The following is a 19,021-nucleotide window of genomic DNA, read 5'->3' as shown; positions in this document are numbered from 1 at the left end:
GCAATAGCGATTCGGCTATCTGTGGGATTTCTTGTTACAGTATGTTCAATTTATTTACCACCGAGTGCTGAGTTAAATGAAATTGAACTCGACAATCTTATCTTGCAACTGCCTGAACCCATATTTTTGATGGGTGACTTTAATGGTCACAATGCTCTGTGGGGTACTGCAAACACTAATAGACGAGGTAGAATCATTGAAAGAGTCCTTGATAATAATAACCTCTCCCTTTTAAATAATAAAGTTAATACTTTCTTTCATACGCCTACCCGTTCATATTCTGCAATTGATCTTATAATCTGTTCCCCTTCCATTCTTCCACTGCTCACATGGGACGTTGAAAAGAACATATACGGAAGCGATCACTTCCCTGTTCTGTGCACAATGTCCTCAAAAGAACCATGCTCACCCACACAAATACCTATATGGAAAATGGACCAGGCTGATTGGAATAGTTTTTCTCATCTTGCAAAATTTAATGCTGATACTATCAGTCAAACACCTATCAATGAAGTGGTAAAGTATATAACAGAGTGCATTATCCAGGCAGCAGTAACCTCCATCCCGAAAACATCATCTCGGTTCCCATTCTATCCAAAGCCTTGGTGGAACCCAGAATGTCAGACAGCCAAAAAAAAAAAAAAAAATCAATACAGATCATGGAGCATATATCATAGATACCCCACCACATGAAATTTAATAGCTTTCAAGCGCGCTCGAGCCAAAGCACGTTATGTGAAGCGTCAGAGTCATAAAACAATCATTGATTCAATTTACTACATCAATTAATCAAATGACCAGTCCAAAAATTGTATGCGATAAAATCCGGAAAATGAAAGGCAGATATAGTACACATTGGTTTACCTTAGACCATAACGGAAGTGTTATTGCTGATCCCAAAGCTATTGCAAACACTTTGGGAGAAACTTTTGCTAGAATCTCAGCAACAGCTTCATATTCTCCTGCAATTTTAATACTGAAAGAGCAGCAAGAGAAACAAAGGCTTAATTTTTTTACCAACATTCTTCAGCCATATAATCAGCCATTTGTTAAGGAAGAATTCTCCTACAATCTCACCCCTAGTGCTGTAGGGCCTGATGACATCGATTATGAAATGATCAAACATCTACCATCATCTTCTATGGACCTTCATTTCTTATTATACAATAGAATACTTGCAGAGGAAGAGTTTCCGAATTCTTGGCATAAGTGAATTGTCATTGCTATCCCAAAACCAGGAAAAGAATCAACACAAGCAAATAATTATTGACCCATTGCTCTGAGCAGCTGTCTTTGTAAGATACTAGAGAAAATGGTTAATGCCAGACTTCTCTGGTATTTAGAAAGCAATAGTCTTATCTCCAGTACACAGCATGGTTTCCATAGACATCGTTCAACTTTAGACCATTTGGTCTGTTTAGAAACTTGTATAAGAGATGCATTTCTGAAGCGAGAACATCTCGTTTCAGTTTTCTTTGACATGGAAAAAGCTTATGACACAGTCTGGAGATATGGCATATTAAAAGACCTATATAACCTAGGTCTCAAAGGACACCTCCATGTAGTTATTAAAAACTTTCGTTCCAGGCGAACTTTCCAAGTCAGAGTGAGAAGTATGCTTCTCGACCATATCATCAAGAACAGAGTGTTTCCCAAGGCTCTATCTTAAGTGTGATGACCCTTTTTGTTATTAAAATTAACTCAATCATTGAACAGCTTCCTCCCACTGTAGACTTCCTTCCACTCTACATCTTGATGACTTCAAAATTTACTGTCATTCACGTAACATGAGGGTAATTGAAAGACAACTTCAACAAGTAATTGATCATGTCTCTCTGTGGGCTCTTAATAATTGGTTTAGGTTTTCAACAGAACAAAGTGTCTGTGTACACTTTTGTCGAAAACGTACTCATCACCCAGATACTGAATTAAGAATGGGACCTACTGTTATTCCAGTAGCTACAGAAACCAAGTTCTTCGGACTCATCTTCGTTAGAAAACTTACATTTCTAGCACACATTCGTCAACTAAGAGAAAAGTACAAAAAAACTTTGAACCTCCTTCGCACTCTATCCATGCTGAGTGGGGTGTTGATCGAACTTCATTTCTCCATCTTTATCGTGCACTTATACGATCGAAGCTCGATTATGGGTCCCAAGTCTATGGTTCTGCAAGACAGAGTAACTTACGATGGTTGGATTCCATTCATTATCAGGTATACGGATAGCTACTGGCGCCTTTCACACATCACCCACTCAAAGTCTTTATTGAAACAAACTAACCGGCTCTATCACTTCGACGGAAACAGTTATCTCTTAATTATGCCCTGAAAATAAAATCTCCCCCAGATCATCCTACATGGACTAGTATCTTCTCTCTGCATTGGGAAGCTCAATATCACACACGCCAAACTGCTATACATCTTTTTGGTATCCATGTTAAAGAAACTGTGCAAGCTGTTGGTATAACTGTTAACAACATTAGCTACACTAAACATAAAGCATCCCTCCATGGCAGGTTTGCACACCATCCTGCAACCTCTCACTTTGTCAGCTACGGAAATCTTATACTTCTCCATCCATATGCCTGCAATTGTTTAATGCACACAGGGCAGCACACGCTGATTTCTTACCCATCCATACTGATGATTCAAGAACGAATACCTCTGTTGGCTGTGTTGCTGTGTTTCCTGACATTATTATCTCAAATCAGATCCCACCAGACCGCAGTAATTATACAGCAGAGTTACATGCCATTCAGCTTGCACTTGTGCATATAAAAGAAAACTGCTACCAAAGGTGTATAATTTACACAGACTCATTGAGCTCTTTACAGGCTATCTCCTTTCCTATGTATAATCCACATCCAGTACTTTATGAGGTGCTACACCTGTTTCACAAAATGAAAATCCTTAATTTTGATGTTCAGTTCTGCGGGATTCCCGGCCACATCGGAATTAAGGGAAATGAGGCTACAGATGCAGTTGCTAAATCAGCTCATACCTTCTCCACATACTGTTTGACAGTTCCATATACAGACTACAGACAGCTTAAAAGATCAAAGCTAATTGCTCAGTGGGAGTCAGCATGGCAGGAAACATTGACAAACAAATTATATGACATTAAACCTGAAATTAAGCACCGGTATTCTAGTAAACATACAATGAGAAGATATGAGGTTGTTCTTGCTAGGCTCCGCATAGGTCACAGTCACCTTACGCATTCTTATTTACTGAGAGCTGATGACCCTTCCATATGTGAAAAATGCAATACACACCTCACTATTTATCGTATTCTGGTAGAGTGTCAACAATTTACACGAGACAGGAATGAAATTTTCACCTATCTAACCAAGCCATATACACTCAGGGAAATGCTAGCAGACTCAGGCAGATTACATGATGTTTTTAATTTTTTAGAAAGAATTAATTTGTACAAACACATTTGACTATAAATTTTTTTATATGTAAATACTTTTTTGCTTAACTTAACTTTTATACATACATATTATTCATTGGTTTCAATTTTGACCAATTATGTATTACTTGTATATTTGTGCCACCCTGTTGTAATTTTGTTAATATGTAAATACAACAATGCTAAAGTTAATTTTTATGCATATATGCTGTATAATAATTCCTTTCTGACTCTTTATGTATTAGTATAATAACATTTGTTGTAATCTTACTACATGTAGATACTGCTTTCATTGACTTATTTTGTATATGCATATGTTAACCTGTACTGTTATCTATTTATATACTGCTGAAACCTCTGCTGTAATTTTCTTTATATGTACAGTAGATACTGCATTGTTTAACTTGAATTTTGTATATGCATTTTATTTTTTATTTACTAGTTTATTTTTCGACTGATTATGTATTGCTGTAAGACGCCTTGTCTATTTGTGTACTTTCTAGTAATTCTGTTTATATGTATTATTAAATTCTGTTTATACTGTATTGCTAAATTTAATTTTCATCCATGCATACTGTATAATAATTCCTCTTTGCCTGTTTTTATACTGCTGTGAAAGTATCTGTTATAATTTTACATATATGTAGATACTGCATTCCTTGGCTTGATGTTGTGTATTTTGTGTATTAACTTATATTGTTAACTATTTTTGTACTACCGTAATAATCTCTGACCTTGTGTGTTGCTGTGCCCTCTGCAGCAGTTCTGTTTACCTGTAGATGCTGCTTTGTGGAACTAGATTTTTGTACAGAAATATTGTTTACAATTTTCTGTAATTGCTTATGTATAGTTGTAACCTTTAGTATGGCACAGTATGACCAGCGTCGTCTTTGTGCCAAATAAACTATAAACGAAACCGAGCCAAAGCCAGCTATCTCTGATTGGCTACCGATGGAGATTGAAATGCCCACTCAGTCTCCAAAAGCTAGATAGGGTTTAAAGGCCTCTCCTACTCCCTAAGGGAATAAAAGGCATTAGCTTATATTATTACTATTATTATTATTTTATCATAATTTTTTTAATTTATTCTGGACATCATTTCTTGTGTTATTTTCCCTAAACTAACTAGTTGGGTATCATTTTATTATTATTATTATTATCATCATCATCATAATTGATACACAGTCAATACGACACAGGTTGTGTCGTAAAATATGGACTGTTCCATATTTTAAGACACAAGTAATGCTGTTTTTTGTAGGTCATATGGGATCACTTTGTTGATGTTTAATTGCTGTAAATACTTAGTTGGATAGCTTCTTTGAAACTGCGTCAAGTGCACCGATAACTATTGGAATAACTTTAGTGTGTTTAAGCCACAGCGGGCTAACCACGGTTGCCAGATCTCGATATTTAAAAATTTTTTCCAGTTCTTGGTTGTTAATGTTGTTATCACTGGGTACGGCGATATTAATAATCCAAACCTGTCGACTTTCGAAAATTGTGATGTCAGGTCTATTGTGTTTCAAATGCCGTTCAGTTTGTATTCGAAAAAATCCCAGAAAATGTTTGCTGTTTCGTTTTCCAATACTGTCTCTATTTTATGCTGCCACCAGTTATCAGATATAGGAAAGCCATATTTTTTGCATACATGCCGTACAGCCTCGCCTACTCCCTATATGGGAACAAATAGGCATTAGCTGATGCCATACATGAATTATTTTGGCCACTTGATCATCGCGGTATTTACTCGTATAGTCAGTTTGAATTATCTTGCTGCAGGCGCTGATTAGATGTTCTGTAGTCTCATCTTTCTGATCTCATAATCTGCATTTGCTTTTATTATTGATGTTCAAATTTTTGCTTTCATTGCATTAGTCTGTAGTGTCTGTTCGTGACCTTCTAGAATAAATTCTTCTGTTTCTTTTTTAATATATCCCCATTGTAGCCATTGCTACGTCTTGTTCACGTTAATTTTGTCCTCAGTATCTATAAGAAATTGACCATGCAAAGATTTATTTTTCCAGCGCACATGTAGGTTATTTTCTTGTTGCTTTTTTGTAATCGCATTTGTTTCCTTTAGCTTTCAGAAGACCCTCTTGTGTAACTGCTTGAAGCATTAGCTCAGAGCTATTGTCGATGTAACTTTATAAGCTAATTTCTTCTTCCTCCACAGTCTGTCTCACTTGCAGCAGACCCCCGTCCACCTATTCTCTTTGTTCTTTTTGTCCAATCTATTATGCCAGCTGTGTATCGGATCACTGGTGTAGGCCAAGAATTCATTGCTCTAATTGTTTTTAAACCATTTCATTTTGTTTTCAGAATATTTCTAACTCTTTCGGTGTATTTTGCTGCTGCCTGTTGTTTAACTTTCGAGTGGAGAATGTCACTGGCTTCTAATACTCCTAGGTATTTATAGTGTTCATCAAGTGAAATTTCTTTTATATATTTTTCTTGATCAAAATTAAAATTGCTAGTGTTATTAATTTTTCCTCGTTTAATAGATAAAATATCACATTTATCTAAACCAAATTCCAGTTTTTGACGCAGTATAATAATTCCTGACAGATGCCCTGACAAATGTAACAGAAAATTCGAACTGTCTTCAGTGAAGTGTCTATTTGCTGGGCCAATTTTCCATATAACTTCAAGTCATCCATGTGCAACAGATGGGAAATTTTAATATTACATTTATAAACTTCATATCAAAGTTTTGTTTTGTTCAGAATCATAGATAAAGGTATCAAAGAAATGTTGAAGAGCAATGGTGACAAGGAATCAACTTGAAAAATTTACATAGTTAATGCTGATATCTCAGAATCGTTCATTAATCACTATTAAATGTTTTCTATGATTTCAAAGCAGCAGCCAGAAAGGAACATATGTTTTTGCCAATTCCAAATATTTGTAGTGATTTTAGGATCCAGGAGTGTGGGAGGGAATCGAATGCTTCCTTATAATCTATCCATGCCATGTTTAAGTTAGTTTTTCGTCTTTTTGAATTTATGAGAATCATTATATTAATAAGGATGTGTTCTTTTGTTCCTCTGAATTTTTGAAAATTGTCTTTTTGTTCAATCGGATAAATCTGATTAACTGATAAGTAATGGTATATGGAATTTGCTATGATTGCAGTGAACAGCTTAAGCATAATTAGTAGGCATGGGAGATAGTTACTTGGGTCTGCACTCTTATCTTTAATGAAAAGAAAAGTGCACCCAGATATCACCCAGTCTTCCACTGGGCCTAATTGCGACAAATAATTAAATTGTTCTGTCATTCAATCATGTAGAGTAGTTAGATGCTTTAACTAAAATCCATGTAGTTCGTCTTTGGCAGGTGCACTCCAGTTTTTTAATTTTCTAGCTTGTCTGCTGACCATTTCTTTAGTGATAATGATATTTTTCATTTTTTTTTGTTTCATTTCTGATTCTATTTCCTTAATCCATGAGGCACCTTTGTTGTGTTCAATAGGACTATTCCAGATTGTCTTCCATAATTTGAGTGTTTCTTCTTTTTCTGGTGAATGATTTTTTGCCTTTATATTTCTCTAGAGAGACTGAACGAATTGACGTTGGTTCTGTCGAAATTGCATGTTTTGCAGATATTGGTTTATTCTTGCTTCGTATCTTTTAATCTTCTGTGCAGTCGCCATAATTCTTTGTTTTAGCTCTTCAGTAATTTCAGCAATTGTTTTGTTGGCCAAATTATATGTGCTAATCAGTTTGTTTATGATGTTATTATTTTTTAGTCATCCTTCTTTAAAACTCTTTAAGTTGCTCAAATCAGCTCGAAGTTTGTTGACTTTTCGTTCCAACTGGATTTTCCATGATGCAGATTATTTCATCCTTGGCTTTTGCTCTTGTGGTTTGAAACCAAGATTTTTATTTTTCAGTAGAAGACTGGATGATATCTGGGCGCACTTTTCTTTTCATGAAAGATAAGGATAAGGGTGCAGACCCAAGTAACTATCGCACAATAACATTTAATTATTATTATTATTATTATTATTATTATTATTATTATTATTATTATTATTATTATTATTATTATTAAAGACAGCAGCTCCATTGAGTCCAAAGTTATCATGGGAGACCCAATCTATCCACCCAATCTATCATACCTCTCCTTGAACCAATTACAGACAAAGCACTCACAACTGACTCTAGCAACCCTATTCCACTTACTCATAACTCTCCAAGCTCCAATCTCACAACTCTTCGGCCATAATTCCAACAATCCAACCCAGTCCTCTACTAAGCTTTCTTTCTTATTAGTTTCGTTTTTCAATTTTACAATTTAAAACTGACTATATTGCCCTCCTTAAAATCGGCCTGCATTCAAGATATTTAACTTCATATTTTGTCTTGAATACCCTGGATGCTAGAATATTCAACATCTGCTGATCTCTGTCTGAAAAAAGAATCTTATAATTAATACCAACTAAACTTTCATTGTCTACCTATTTTTCCTGACAGTCCAGGGAGGCCTAGAAGCTATGATATGGTTCTACCTGCACCTAAGGTATCTGTTTGTGTTGCATCATTATGTTCAACTTCAGCCATTGTAAAATGTAATATAGTTGTTCCAGTGTTGAACTAATAGCCCAGCAGTCTTTTTTACAGCAGGATAGGCAGACCGACAGAGGAACACAAGCAAACAAAAGACATAATACATTGGCTTTATAGTATTAGATGCTATCGTTTTATTATTATTATTATAAGACGGTAGTAGTATAGTAATCACTGGTGACAAGATCAAGATCAAGATAAGATAAGGAATCGAGACGTGATTGGTTGTTCATTTGATGACGTCATAGTGGGCGTGATCTCATGAGATTGGAATGTTTGGAATTTCCCTGTGGGCATATGTGTGAGTGACATGAGTTCTTGTGTTTTGGTTCATGTATGGAATTATGGGTGATGTTAGAGATAAGGATTCGTGTTGGGATTCGTGGTGCACTAGTGACAAGATCAAGATCAAGATAAGACAAGGAATCGTGACGTGATTGTTTGTTGTTATCAGATGTAGATAAGTGACGTCATTGGTAAATAAGTGACGTTATTGTTTTGAATGGAAAGGAAGATATATTTGAGATAAGGATTCGTGTTGTGATTGGTGGGACACTAGTGACAAGATCAAGATCAAGATAAGATAAGGGATCGTGATGTGGATGTGTGTTGTTATAGAGTTTGGAACGTTTGGAATTTCGCTGGGGCCCTCTTCTGCCAGGGACATCACGTGTTGTATTTGGTTCGGTTATAGCATTGTGAGTGATATTTAGAGATAAGAATCGTGACGTTATGTGTTTGGAAATTTCTGGGGAACATATGTCTCTCTGTGATAGCAGATGGTGTTTTGGTTTGGCTATGTAATTGTGGGCGATGTTTTTGAGATAAGATATCTTGGCATTTTCCCAGCATGACACACATACCTCATGTTTCGTGTTTGTTGTCTATAGATGGCTGTACAATTTTCCAATACATTTGTGGTATTGCTTTCCTGTTAAAGGGTGGGAAATCTAAGAGTAGCATCGTGATGGTGGCCGTGTTTAGGATTTTCTGAATAATTTAATTATATGCTAATGTCACTCAAACATACATTGTTTTTCTTCTATAGATGGCTGTACTAATTTTCCAATACATTTTGGGGTATTTCTTTCTTGTTAACACGTTCATTGCCAATCACGCGATATCGCGCGATACGAGCCCTCACGAAACGACCGATCACGCGTTATCGCGTGGACGTCGTTAACTAAATAAAAAAAATTTGGCCACCACACGAAATTCCAATTTTCAGCTTGGCAATGAAAGTGTTAAAGGGTGGGAATTCTTAGAGTAGAGTAGAGTCTAGTGGCGGCTGTGTTTCGAGCTTTTCTGAATAATTTAATTATATGCTGGTGTCCCTCAAGCACACAAACATTAGACATGAAAAGTCGCTAATATATCCATGTTGATACTCTAATATGTACCCTATGATTATTCTTATGAAAAAAAAAAACTATTCAGTATTAGAATTATGCTTACCAAAACATATGAGGAGTGATTATTGAAATTACAAATATCGATCGTTATGTTTAAGTTAAAAAATTAACTTACATTTCTTTCCAGAATGGGAACATCTTGGTACTATCTAGGTTTTCTGAATATTCGAAATTGCTGAATTTTAACATATATTCACAACACAGAACACAAACACAAGTCTGAAAATGCAGCTGACTTTTCATTATAGGTTACTGGGAATAACATATATTCACAGCACAAAAACACAAAACATAGGAGTTGAAAGATATTTCTGTAAATAATCAGAAAAGCTAGTTGAGTACTTAATTTAGATTACTATCAGATTGGTTTTCTGTATTAATCCTTCCCACAGTTGCTCATGCCATGTTTTCCCAAGCTTGGTGGGAAAGTCTATCTTTATTTACTGTTTGGAATTCAAAGTGCTGTAGAGTATGGAATTCTGACAAGTGAATTGATTTTTTTTTCAAATTATTCATTGGTTATTTTCTCTATTTTACTTTAAAATTCACTTTAACTACATATCCTAACAGAATAACAGAGCAAAATTAATAAAAAAGTAAAATGTATGTGAATTATTTTTCAACACCGTAGATTTCTCATTAAGTATTATCTTAAAGATGTCTCTCTTATCCGGTTGCCAATTTGTTGTGTGTAGGTGAGAAATCGTGTGTTTAGTTTAGTATACGATTAAAGTCACGTTTTGGGATAATTATCAGTTCTCTCTCTGTAAAACAACCAAATTCTAACAGTTCGGATTTTCGATTATGTGAACGAATTGTTTTCATATTACTCAAACAATGTCAATAAGTTAGACAATTTAGTTAGGCATTAGACAATTTCTAAAATAATCAATACATGGATATCAGTTTTCAACAATTTTTTCCCATTCCTGGCCTTAATTTCACAGTTGCAATTTTTTTTTAAATAATTAAACAAATTGCATTAATTGTTGTGGAAAAACACAACAACAACAAAAGCACACATCTTTGTTCATTTAAGTTTACAAATGCATATTTTATTTTGTTGAAATACTATTTACAAATATATTCACTGAGAAAAATTCGAAACATGTAATTACCTAAAAATATTTCACAACATTTTCCAAGAGTTCCATGAATAAAATTTTTGTTACTCACTGTTTCTTGGTTACATGACATCAAAATAGCTGGTCACGCAAAAGAGTGTTTAAATCAGATACCATGGTAACCACACTTCCATACATTTGATATTGTGTCAGTCTGGAAATGACACCATGCCTCCCTAAAATATTCTGTGTATTCTTTTTTCAGCAAATATACAAAAACAGTTTTTGTAAAATGTTCATAAATGTCCCCAAATAAAGAATCTTTATCGAATTGGATAAAATCTTGAAAGTCTAATTTTACCATTGATGAATTTAAATGATTAGCGATAATTTTCCCCATGATGTGAATAGATGGTAATTCAGTTTTCAAAAATAGTAAATGATTATCAATGTAGTACATTTTTGGTGAAAATCTCTCAGCTTCTTCACAACTAATAGAAAAAACTTTACTTCCATCAGCTCCTGTGTCATCAAGTATTAGTTCCCCATCTTGGCATTTCAGAATATAACACTCACTGATGTCCATTTTGTAGTCAGTCAACTCTTCTTTGCAAGTAGCTGAGGATATCAGAACACTTCCTGCATAACTTTTCCCAAGTGGTCCTGGATAAATACATCACAATGTACGTGTCTTCTAAAATAATAATCGGTTTCCATCCTTTTAGAGCTAGCTGAAGAGTTTTGTGTAGTACTATATTCCCGAAGAAAGAAAATTTCAATGACTTTTGTTACTCACCCATTATTTTACTTTACTTTCCTATATACCAATCACTGCATGGGATGAACGAATTGCTGTAACTGCAAAGACACCTGACTCATTTGTTTTTCCTTATAGTACTGTTTACCTGACCATTCCTTCCACAATGAAACTTTTGTGCAGATGATTCACAGACATGTTTCTACATGCTGTTGGATATGATGTTGATGTGAGATTATCTTACTTTGAGACTTATAGGGCAAATCTTATCTCTGTGGCTGGAAGGGTATTCTATATTATTTGTCCTTATTATGTTAAGTGTTTTATCCTCAAAAAGTGTTTTTGATGTTAGATCATGTGACTATTTCTCTCACTCATATGTCAGAAATTGTCGGGATGGGGAAAAATATCATTATGTGGTGGAAATGAAAACTTCGTCAAGAAGATGACAGAGGTCTTCCCTGCAAATCTCCCCACCTAACCCCATCACCCCCTATTCGCCTCCTCTCTTCCAGATGATGTCTGCTCAGCCTAGTGGAGATGAGCGAGCTCATCTTTTGCAGATATCCTTTAGTGATGTCACCTTCAACTGATACTGATAACTTTGGAGGAAAAAAAGCATTAGGTGGTGGAAGTGAAAGAGTAGTCAAGACAGAGGTCTTCCCTGAATTACTCCCCCTCCCCCCTCTCCTCCAGAAGATGTCTGCTCAGCCTCATGGAGATGAGCAAGCTCATCATTTGCAGATATCTTTTAGTGATATCACCTCCAACTAATACTGATAACTTTTTAGGAAAAAAAATAAAAATAAAAAAACGCGTTTTTTATGATAACTTTTAAGAAAAAAAATAAAAAACAAACGCATATTTTTATTATTTTCTTTGCAAAGAATAGTTGACTATGAAATGAATATTGGTGAATGTTATATTCTGAAATGCCAAGATGGGGAACTAATACTTGATGATACAGGAGCTGATGGAAGTAAAGTTTTTTCTATTAGTTGTGAAGAAGCTGAGAGATTTTCGCCAAAAATATACGACATTGATAATCATTTACTATTTTTGGAAACTGAATTACCATCTATTCATATCATGGGGAAAATTATCGCTAATCATTTAAATTCATCAATGGTAAAATTAGACTTTCAAGATTTTATCCAATTCGATAAAGATTCTTTATTTTGGGACATTTTACGAACATTTTACAAAAACTGTTTTTGTATATTTGCGGACAAAAGAATACACAGAATGATTTTAGGGAGGCATGGTGTCATTTCCAGACTGACACAATATCGAATGTATGATAGTGTGGTTACGATGGTATCTCATTTAAAAACTCTTTTGCGTGACCAGCTATTTTGATGTAATGTAACCAAGAAACAGTGAGTAACAAAAATTTTATTCATGGAACTCTTTGGAAAATGTTGTGAAATATTTTTAGGTAATTACATGTTTCAAATTTTTCTCAGTGAATATACTTGCAAATAGTATTTCAGCAAAATAAAGTATGCATTTGTAAACTTAAATGAACAAAGATGTGTGCTTTTGTTGTTGTTGTTGTGTTTTTCCACAGTGAATTTTTTACTCAGTTGTTCTGATTAGAACGTGATATTTAAATCTACAACTTCATATCTTAATGCAATTCTGTTTAATTATTTAAAAAATCACAACTTTGAAATTAATGCCAGGAACGGGATAAAAAAGTGTTAAAAGCTGATATCCATGTATTGATTATTTTAGAAATTGTCTAATGCTACCTATTGACATTGTTTGAGTTATATGAAAACAATTCGTTCACATAATCGAAAATCCGAACTGTTAGAATTTGGTTGTTTTACAGAAAGAGAACTGATAATTAACCAAAAACATGACTTTAACTCTTAAAGTTTAGTATAAAAAAATGTTTTTACTCTCCAGATAACACATATACAAATTTTACCTTTCCCCACACAAAGTAAGATAAACACACACTAACAGTCTATCCAACAGCATGTGAATATACGTCGTTGAGTCATCTGCGCAAAAGGTTCATTTTTGTAGAAATGGTCAGGGTAGGGCATGGTAAGTGTAAACAGTGCTATTAGAAAATACCATAGAGTCGAGTGACTTTGGACTTAAGGTAATAATTCATCCACTGCAGCTGCTGTTTTGTGTTTGGTAATATAAAAATAATTTGCGAGCCACAAATTCTTTGAAAGTGTCTTTGTGAAAAGTTCTAATAGTTTAGAATTTTGTAAACGAAAATTACCATAAAGTATACGATCAGAGCTAATAATCAATGAAATAATAATAATAATAAATAACTATTTATTTGTGGTGCCATATGAAGTAATCTAAAAAGAAGAATGAAGCAAATCGATTTTGAAAAATCGACAGTGGATGAAAAATACGAATTTTCAGTTATTATTGGGAAAATTGATTGCCAATTTCTTTTTTATAAGAGTTCAAATTTATTTCCTAAAGAAATTTGTATTTCTGATGGAATTATTGTAAAATATGCATTGACAAAATCACCTTGTAGTTGGAAAGAATTACCTGAAAGAGTTAAAAAACAGAATTCTTGGTTAATAAAATATAACTATCAGCTGCAGTGGGAAATTGGTTCACTACCTCTGGACAAATTAAGAAATTGGATGATAGAATCAACATGCAAATATCAAATATTACTCGCCAAAGGAAGAGAAAAAACAAAAGCATTAACAACGTTAATAGGGAGGCCTGTTCTTGATTTAAATGAAATTGGATGCCCAAAACATGAAAACATAACGTGTACTTTTAAATCATTTTGGAAACATAACGAAAGATTCTGTGCTTTTAATAATTCTCAGAAGTATATGTATTGGTTTCAAAAAAATAAATATGTAAACCTTAATTTTACTACAGTAATAAATTCCCAACGATCACCAAATGAAAAATTAACTTTCAGATGAGAGTCACATTCTCAAAAACCATATGATGGCAATTCCACAAGCATGGGAAGAACCTTTGATGTATTTTTCAATTTATTTATTTTCTGTATTGTTAGATTCAGTAAATACAATTTGTAAATAATATTTCATTCAAATAAAATGTGTAAATTTAAATGAACAAATTGGGTGTCGCTAATGTGTTATACAAATTTAAGAAACGTGATAACATTTTTTTTTGAATCACGAAATTAAAAGTATTATTTGTTCATGCAAGCCCTCAAATATTTCAAGAAACTGTCAACTCTTGAAGCAAAAGGAATAATCGGGTATTAAATCAACAGCCAGAATTTTAGTGGAGAAGATTTCACGTGAAAAGTTAAAATACTGTAACTTTGGCTATTTTACAGAGCCATTTGTTAATAATAATAAAAAAAAAAAATCAGCTAACGCCTTTTTATTCCCGTATACGGGAGTAGGCGAGGCCATTTAGCCCTATCTAACTTTTGGAGACTGAGTGGGCAGTTCAATCTCCACTGGTACCCAATCAGAGACAGATGGCCCAAGGCTATCACTAATTAAGCGGTACGCAGTGAAGAGAGACGGCTCAAATGTGCCGCCATCTCGTGGTCCCTAAGTCTACCACAATATATTTAATGTCTGAAATAATGTGGGTTCTACGGTCGATTTTCTTGAGTTTACAGGACGAAAAACCCGAGTTTCCGGGAGGAAAAACCTGCTTGCCCGTGCCAGAGATCGACTAACTCGGGAACCGGTCGCAAAAAGGCTTAGAAAAATTTCCTCTAGTCGCCGACTAGACTCGAAACCAAGCCTTCCTTCGTGCGGCCAAGCGCGGTGGTATGCAAACGCCACATCCACTGAGCTACACAGGCTCTTGTTAATAATATTACAGTCAAATAAAAGGTTACATAGAAATTAATAAAGTATATATTACAGAGCTAATATTCATTTGAAATATTCAATTCTTCGAAGCAAAAGGAATAATCGGGTATTAAATTAATAGTCAATATTGGTTTAAAAAAAATAAATGTAAGCATTAATTTGCTACAGCCATAATTTCCCGCAGCAACGAAGAGTTCCAAACTAAACACACGATTTCTCACCTACGTACAACAAATTGGCAACCGGATAAGAGAGACATCTTTAAGATAAGACTTAATGAGAAATCTACAGTGTTGAAAAATAATTCACATACATTTTACTTATTTATTAATTTTGCTCTGTTATTCTGTTAGGATATGTAGTTAAAGTGAATTTTAAAGTAAAATAGAGAAAATAACCAATGAATAATTTGAAAAAAAATCCTTTCACTTGTCAGGATTTCATACTCTACAGTACTTTGAATTCGAAACAGGAAATAAAGATAGACTTTTCTACCAAGCTTGGGAAAACATGGCATGAGCAACTGTGGGAAGGATTAATACAGAAAATCAATCTGATAGTAATCTAAATTAAGAACTCAACTAGCTTTTCTGATTATTTACAGAAATATCTTTCAACTCCTATGTTTTGTGTTTTTGTGCTGTGAATATATGTTATTCCCAGTAACCTATAATGAAAAGTCAGCTGCATTTACAGACTTGTGTTTGTGTTCTGTGTTGTGAATATATGTTAAAAACCAACAATTTGGAATATTCAGAAAACATAGATAGTACCAAGATGTTCCCATTCTGGAAAGAAATGTAAGTTAATTTTTTAACTTAAACATAACGATCGATATTTGTAATTTCAATAATCACTCCTCATATGTTTTGGTAAGCATAATTCTAATACTGAATAGTTGTTTTTTTTTCATAAGAATAATCATAGGGTACATATTAAAGTATCAACATGGATACATTAGCGACTTTTCATGTCTAATGTGTGTGTGCTTGAGGGACACCAGCATATAATTAAATTATTCAGAAAAGCTCGACACACAGTCGCCATTAGACTCTACTCTACTCTAAGAATTTCCACCCTTTAACAAGAAAGAAATACCCCAAAATGTATTGGAAAATTAGTACAGCCATCCAAAGAAGAAAAAAAATGTATGTTTGAGTGATATTAGCATATAATTAAATTATTCAGAAAATCCTAAACACAGCCACCATTACCACTCTACTCTTAAAATTCCCACCCTTTAACAGGAAAGCAATACCACAAATGTATTGGAAAATTAGTACAGCCATCTATAGACAACGAACACGAAACATGACGGATGTGTGTCACCCTGAGAAATTGCCAAGATATCTTATCTCAAAAACATCGCCCACAATTACATTGCCAAACCAAAACACCATGTGATATCACAGAGAGACATATGTTCCTCAGAAATTTCCAAACACATAACGTCACGATTCTTATCTCTAAATATCACTCAGAATGCTATAACCGAACCAAACACAACACGTGATGTCCCTGGCAGACGAGGGCCCCAGCGAAATTCCAAACGTTCCAAACTCTATAACAACACACATCCACATCACGATCCCTTATCTTATCTTGATCTTGATCTTGTCACTAGTGTCCCACCAATCACGACACGAATCCGTATCTCTAATATATCTTCCTTTCCATTCAAAACAATAAAACGTCACTTATTTACAAATGACGTCACTTATTAAACAATTACGTCGCGATTCGTTATCTTATCTTGATCTTGATCTTGACACTAGTGCACCACCAATCCCAACACGAATCCTTATCTCTAACATCACCCATAATTCCATACATGAACCAAAACACAAGAACTCATGTCACTGACGTGAGTTCTTGTGTTTTGTCATGTCATATGCCCACAGGGAAATTCCAAACATTCCAATCTCATGACTTCATCAAATGAACAACCAATCACGTCACGATTCCTTATCTTATCTTGATCTTGTTACTAGTGACTACTATACTACTGACGGTACCTCCATGGAGTCCAAAGTTATCATGGGGAATCCAATCTGTCATACTGCTCCTTGAACCAATTTCAAAGAAAGCACTCACAACTGACTCTGGCAACCCATTCCACTCATTCACAACACTCCAAGTAAAAAATCTAGTCCTCACATCCCTACTAACCACACATTTTTTCAACTTCCAGGGATTACCCCTTGTTCTGGTCCCTCTAGCTAAGTGCGGAAACATTTCCCCTGCCTCAATCCTATAAAACTCTTTAAGCAACTTTACTGTTTCTATCATATCTCCTCTATTATAACACCCTCAATCTGTCCTAATAGGGAACATTCCACAGGCCACTCAGTATCTTTGTCGCACACATCTGAATCTTCTCCACCACTTCCTCATCCCAGGAAACTAGACCTGAGCACAATAATCCAGATTTGGACGCATCAAAGCTTTATAAAGAGGAATGATTACTTTCTTATCTCTCCTTGTGTGTTCTTCAATAGCCAAGTGATCTTATGCGCTACCTTAGCAACCTTAACAATATGTCCTCTAAACGTTAACTCTAAGTTTCCCCCCCCCCCAAAAAAAAATCTCTAGCTTCATCTATTTCCCGGTGTACAGTACCATCGATGTTATACACCGCTTGTAATCTATTTTTTCCCAAAATTGATAACTTTATATATCTCCACATTAAACTGATTCGGAAACACTGAGACTATAGCCTCCGTGGCTTTGTTCAGTTTCAACGAAGCCGTTTGGTTGGAAAAGCCAGTGATCGAGAATCCTCTGTATGACTTTAAGTTCCTATATTAAGGCTTTTCAAATGAGGGCTATGGCAGGGTTATACTTGAACACAAAGAAATAAGAGGTAAGTTTTTATTTAGTTATTAATTTTTTTTCTCCCCATGGAGATTAGAGGATCTGTGTTTGGAATGGGCTGCCTAAGCGGATGAGAGTACAGACTATTAATGAACTGAAGGAGTAGTGTAATAAACTTTGTGTAACATAGAGTGGCCTTTCTGCAAGAGTTTTCTGATTCCATATAAGTCCTATAATTAAAAAATTGCAAGCCGGATTCTTTTCTCTTCGGGCCGAGTGTTTTCATTACTCGGTCCAATTACATATTTTGCATAGTATTAGAGCACAAATTTCTACTACTATGATGAAATCAATAATATTTTTGCATTATCTTCTCTTTTACCCTCTAATATTTATATAATAGTTACACTGCTATATAATATAAATAGGTGTTACGTAATGATGATGATGATAATAATAAATTTCCATTTTAGTACTTTTTTAAAAAATAACGATAATCCAATATTAGTTATTCAACATTTTAAAATTATATAGGGAAAACTTGTTATTTTGCGTACGAGTCAGGGATTAAGATCACATTGTCGCCTGTCGTAGTGGCACATTTGTTTCTGTACAATGTTAGTTGGATGGTGATATTAACTCTTGTGAGTTTTAATTTTTTGGATAGTATTTATTCAAGAAGAATTCTATTATTTATGTGTTTTAAAGCGCAAATATGCATACTGTGATATTATTTCCTCATATGATGCCAAAAAGTTAATGTTTGATCTCGATGATCGAAACGCCCTTTGCATAAAAGAAACAGTAAATTTAAGCACTCTTACTGATACTTGATCAACATTATAGTTATTTCCTTTTATCAGTTCTTATGGTATCTGTGGTGGTAAGCATCATAGTAGCAAATATAATGAAGAGTGAAAATTATGATTTTTTATATATATATATATATATATATATATATATATATAAACACACGTACAGGGAGGTCAGTATAAGATTTAGAGCCACACAATTTCTGGTATGGCAAATAATATACATATATACATACAAGCAGCCTAGTCTTGAAGATATTTCACCCGCAAACTTTGTTTGCGTACACTTGGATAGGATTAAAGAAAATATAATTTCTTAGCAAGTTTAATTCAATTTATGGAGGGGAAGGATGAAGGCTACTGGGAAAG

The 19,021-nt window shown here is 34.4% G+C and overlaps 1 protein-coding gene across 4 annotated transcripts in view; it reads left to right on the top strand.

Moving 5' to 3' along the window:
- LOC150093872 (intersectin-1-like) overlaps positions 1 to 19,021 on the top strand; it is a 510,882-nt gene that overhangs the window by 12,800 nt on the left and 479,061 nt on the right. For 2 of the 4 annotated variants that reach the window (XM_090413148.1, XM_090413143.1), the window contains exon 1: positions 18,505 to 18,723. The exons of 1 other annotated variant lie outside the window; for it this stretch is intronic. The gene's annotated coding sequence lies outside the window, so the exon portion shown is untranslated. Of the gene's footprint in view, positions 1 to 18,454; positions 18,485 to 18,504; positions 18,724 to 19,021 lie in introns of those variants that run through there. One more of the 4 variants, XM_090413145.1, reaches the window with a different exon arrangement.

This window comes from Typopeltis vanoorti, chromosome 23, assembly GCF_054136105.1.
Source record: "Typopeltis vanoorti isolate ZY-2024b chromosome 23, IOZ_Tvanoo_1.0, whole genome shotgun sequence".
In the NCBI taxonomy this organism is placed as follows: domain Eukaryota; kingdom Metazoa; phylum Arthropoda; class Arachnida; order Uropygi; family Thelyphonidae; genus Typopeltis; species Typopeltis vanoorti.
The sequence above is the reverse complement of the archived record's forward strand: the minus strand, read 5'-3'. Positions and strand labels throughout refer to the sequence as shown.